This window comes from Aegilops tauschii, chromosome 6, assembly GCF_002575655.3.
Source record: "Aegilops tauschii subsp. strangulata cultivar AL8/78 chromosome 6, Aet v6.0, whole genome shotgun sequence".
Lineage (NCBI taxonomy): Eukaryota > Viridiplantae > Streptophyta > Magnoliopsida > Poales > Poaceae > Aegilops > Aegilops tauschii.
In genome coordinates, this window is record NC_053040.3 from 75,599,798 (window position 1) to 75,605,286 (window position 5,489).

General features: G+C 41.4%; 1 pseudogene; it reads right to left on the minus strand.

The window, feature by feature from the left end:
* Positions 1 to 1,655: 1,655 nt before the first annotated feature.
* Positions 1,656 to 3,401, minus strand: LOC109784619 (F-box/LRR-repeat protein 14-like; annotated as a pseudogene).
* Positions 3,402 to 5,489: the final 2,088 nt, after the last annotated feature.

A 5,489-nucleotide genomic window follows, 5' to 3' on the forward strand; every position in this document is an offset into this window, starting at 1 on the left:
TATTGTAGTGTTTTTCGCAAACCTAGCCTTCAAAGTGGTGGTTTTGTGAAATTTACTCCCAAATCCGTGATGGCCAATCTAGGGCGGGGTCCCAAGGGCGGGGCTTCAGCACACCACAAAGACCTACGAGCTTCTCCCAAAGCATGCCCAACTCACGACTGAGTAGGTCCATCTCCGTGATTTCAGGTCGGGGGGAAGAGGAGCTCCAAGTGGAGGATCCATCATTGCAACCTGCGGGTAGTGAGAAGAGTTAGGGTAGAGACTGGAGTAGTTGAGGGGGTGAGTGAGGAGTTATTGCAAGGACACAATGTCTCCCGCGCTTCTCCATGATGACCCTTGTGCAACTGTATGCCATGATGTGCCCATGTGGGGTCTTGATCACTGAAATGATCGATTTGGTCATTCCCTCTGAGCTTGGTTGAGGGTTGCTTTAAGGGCGTGCGTGCCTGGCTCATCCCCTTCTACGGGCAACCAAACATTGCAATTTTGCATCTCATGGACCTGGTTGCGGTAGATGTGGCAAACCAAACACGCCTAAGTTTTTCTTATATTCGGTCTTCTGGACGAGCTCCTCAGTCAGGCCAACATAAAAGTAAAACACTCTCAGCTAATTACAAATAGAAACAAACTATGTGAATATTCCATGATCAAGGCGTGCAGCAGGAGCTAATGTTAAAAAAAATCCTTCTTTTAACATGGGAATGGCGCATGTTTCATATTAGCTCAAGAATAAAGTACTTCCCCCATCCCATAATATAAGAACGTAACCAGCTACCGTAATTAACACACAACAAAATGTTGCCGAGTGATGGATGTCCAGAGCAAAGACATGATGTGACTACCTGTAATTAGCTCCATCCGTTCCGATGAATAAGACGTATTTCGTTTCGTTAAGACAAGAATTTGATCATCAATTACTCTTTTAATATTTGAATTATGTGATAACAAAGTATTTTTAAATATGAATCTAGTGACACAAATTTCATGCCATATAACCTTGTATTTGTAGAGTAATTATTGGTCAAATACATGTCTTAACAAAACAAAAATACGCCTTTGTTTTAGGAATGGAGCGAGTATGTTATATGCCTTCAGTAGTCGCTCAAGTTTCAGTTGTTCCTGGTTGACTAGTGACTTCCAGTATTCTTTTAAGAAGCAATGAAAGACATCCTCCAATAGAGTCGATATCAACAAAACAAGCATGCCGCCTTTGTACATGTCCTTCAAAACTTTGGACTATTATTACTACATTGATCCGTACCAAAATTGCTACGCGAACATAGCAGGCAAACATACGTCTTCAAGATCACTTCCGTGATTAAAAAAAGGGTTCATGACATTTGCTGAAATAACACCAAACGGACATATAGTGCCTCCACAGTAAAAACAGGGACTCTTGGGGCCTACTTATGCCGGTTTTGAAACGGCTATAGAGAGTAGAAATTAAGAAACCAGAATTACAGTTGCAGTTGCTGTCCAGAATTCATCATTAGACTGTCATAAAGGAAAATCATTGCAGTAGAGGTAGAAGGCAACAAAAAGTTCAGAGAAGAGAGTCTGGGTCGGATGATGCACAGCCTTGTCCAATGGTGCACAGTCAAAAACTTAATGACTTCACTAGCAATTTTATACTGAAAATTTTGGCGACCACTTCATCAACACTTGCCCAAAAATCCAAGTTTCTTCTTCAGGGCATCTGAAAACTTGCTGGAGTAGTGAACTGACTTGATTACACCTTGCGCAGCTTGCAGAGAGATCTCACCACAATACTCAATGACCAAAGACTCTAACTTATGTGCACGTCCCAGTTCAGCCATTCCAACATCAGTAATGTTATGACACGCCCGAAGTATGAGATTACTCAAGCATGGGGTGTGCGCAATGAAGCGCATCCCAACATAAGTTACCGCATGACACAATATAAGCTCGAGTGTCTCCAGATGTGGTGAAGATGAGACGGCCTTCATCCCCTCGTCAAAGAAGTTGGCGTTGTTTAGCACGAGAACACGAATTGCGCGGGACTGAATGAGTGTCAGAAAACCCTTCTGTGTGAATCCTATTTCTAACGGCCAGTCATGGGAACATCGTGTAAATCTGAGGTCTATGATCTGAAGCATAGGACAGTTGAGGGCTATAGCATAAAGGCTGTTATTAGTAAATGACGTCCTGGTTTCACAGTAGCTGACATCACTAGAGTAGCGCTACAGGTTGAGCCAAAGTAAGATGCTTTTAAGGTTGCTGCAGCTCCGAGATAATGCAATCATGTCATTGTCATTTAGGGCATGAACATACTCAAGGCAAAGCTTCTCCAATGCTTTACACTTCCCTAGAACAACACGAAGTCCTACTTCTGGCCAAGTTTTAATATGCGCGAATCTCAAATCCTTCAAACTCTCACAACAGAAATCATATATATCCGTGTTGTGAGCATTGTACGAGGAGTCATAGACCATATCACCTAGAAGACGATCATCTATTCCTCTTTTCCTCTCAAACTCAAACTTCTGGAGCTTCATCCATCCTGAACCAAACTTTAGGAAGTCACGATGATTGATTCCTTTGCAATTCTTCACTACAAGCTCTTTCAATGATCCATCCCTACCAAGGTATTCCAGCCACTCTACACTGTCAATTTTCTCGCAATCAATAAGGTGGAGGGCAGATAGACTTGTGCAACCAACTGCGACCGAGAAAAGCCCAATTGACGTTATTTTTGGTGCAGAGTTCAGCCTGAGAGACACCAATGTCTTGCAATAAGCTAAACAACGAAGCCCAGAATCATCGATGCATGAGCAGAAGCTTAAGGTGAGGTCAGTCAGCGAGGAACAGTGAGATGAAAACACAAAAAGGCCTTTGTTGTCCAACTGCTTTCCATGTCCAGGTATAAAACCAGAGTAATCAATTTCCACTTTCCGCAAATTTGGGAACCGGGCGCACAATGATGTCAGTGCTTTCGTAGCAGTGCAAAGACCAGAACCAACATGGATAGCACCTCTCTGATTCCCCTCTATCTTGTAGAGATGCTTTGACACAAGGGAAAGAGAATTCAGATCACTTGTGCTGGTGATCCTCTTGAGAATCTCTGTCACCAGAGCCTCCGGTAGGTCCTCCATCGAACAAATTCAGCTGTAGCAATTAGTTAATATATATCAAGGTTCAGAAAACAAGCGACGAGCTGAAGTCAAACTTATGATATATCAGAATAATGCATGTGAAGATGGAGATGACACCGGCGACACTCATTATAAAGAATATACTGATGAACTTTGAGCATTTTCTGTATCCCTCCAAAACTTGTGTGTTCTTCATAAGCATGGAGATTTATTAAAGTAGCTAGCTAGCACCTTGTCTGTCTCTAGATTGTTAGAAAGAAAAAATGACGCTACAGGCGGGCTACATCATAAATTATACTAGCACCATAAGTAGCAGAGCCTGAATAATGGCCTAACTAAGAGAATACTTGTACAAAGAAAGGAGCTAGAATTGACGATGAATCTGAACCAACTTATGTGGAGTGGAGGCACCTAATTAATAACATGAAAACCAGAGCATGCAAATTAGTTAGCACTTGTAGCTCTTGCTTGGGCAAGAAAAGAGTAGGGAAATCATTTTGCCCCAGCCGATGAGTTCACCGGGTGCAGTTATTATTAATAGATCACACCAATGCAGTAGTATATGTTCAACTAGAAATACTAGTACTTGCTGCAACCCTAGGCTACTATACTCGGTTGCAAAAAGCTTACTTTCTACTCCAACATTATTCAGGCTAGGATTACATTAACTTCATGGATGATACTACCGGTCGGGTTTCCCCTATCAGGAAAGAGAATCGGAAAAGGAACCGTGCACATGTCGAATCGCCAACGAACAGGGGACAGAGGAGCCGAAAAACGGCGGGGTGGTACCTTGAGCACGACCGGGAGATAGAAACAGCGGCGATAGAGAATGGAATAGACCGTAGGAATGTATCTTCGCCGCCGCTCGACCTCGGTCCGCAGCGGAGTGCTTCTTTGATTCGGAAGATCGGAGGAGAGTGTAAACCCTAGTCTCGCTCGCATCGCATTTCCTCTCTTTTCCAGCTGCAGCGGCGCCTCGCCCCGCTCACATGGGCCAGCCACACCCGGAATGGCTGCGGGCCGACGCGCACTATTTTCGGCCTTCTAGACCTTTTATTAAAACACAGAAAAAAAATCTAAAAGTAAGAAAATTATATAAAATGTTCATAGAATCGTTTCAATAAATAAGTAAAAATTTAAGGCACTGTAAAATCAGCTTGTAAAATATGTCCATGTCCACGAAAAAAAACCATGTGCTTATTAAAATTTCTAGCAATTTTTTAAAAATGTTCCTATATGCGAAACATATGTTCATGTGTGACAAAAAATGTTCACATGTATCGAAATAAATGTTTGCTTTTTTATGAAAAAGTGGACGTGTATTTTCATAAATGTATGTAAAAATTAATGGTCATGTTCATGTATTTCGGAAGGATTCTTACATGTGAAGGAAATGTACATATATCTTAAAGAGATGTTCATGTTTTGAAAAAAAAAATACGCATTCAATTTTTTTCATACAAATAGACATTGTTTACCTAGGAAAATAATAACAAGAAAACTATAAAGGACGAAGAAACAAAAGTTAAGATGAGTAAAAGAGAACAGGAATATAGAAATAAAAATAGTAAGAGAATTGGGGGGGGGGGGGGGGGGGGGGGGGGGGGGGATAAGACGGTCAGCGTTACTGCGCCATGACCCATGTGGAAGAGTGCGTTGGTGAAATGACCCAGATGTCGCATAGAGAAGGAACATAGTTGTTATACAACAATTAAGGATTTGTTTTGAAGAAATGTATAAACAAACTACTCGTTTAGTTTTCAAACACAAATGCTAAATATGTTGAGGCTCAACAACTAAGTGTACCAACAACCTAAGCTAAACAAGATGAGCACAAGATGTATAATAATAACACAAGTGATAAAAAAAACCTAAAAGAAGATAAATAACTTGAAGCACTAACAAACAACTTCAGCGGCACGATTTTTGCAGAACCACAACTTCAGAGATTTATAACACAGAAGCACAACTTCAGAAGAAAGTGTAACACATAACCCAAGTTTCCAAGTTAGAGGAGTTCGACAACGGATCTGACAGAAATGGCCCTGCGATGTCAGTGATGATGTGGAGTCTCAATTTACTCAAAAGACAGTGTTGTAACGACAGTAGCTGAATCTGGTCGCAGAAATACAATTTTCTCCATAATGCGCAGTCAACAACTTAATGAGTTCAGCAGAAGGTTTTAACTAAATATTCTGGAGGCGTGAGCATCAACAATAAATCTTCTCCAATGCGTTACACTTCCCAATGACAAAACAAAGTTCTATCTCTAGCCAAGTTTCAACAGGAGCCAACCTCAAATCCTTCAACTTCTCACAACAGAAATCATATCTATTCAGGTTGTGAGCGTTGTACGAGGAATCATAACCCACA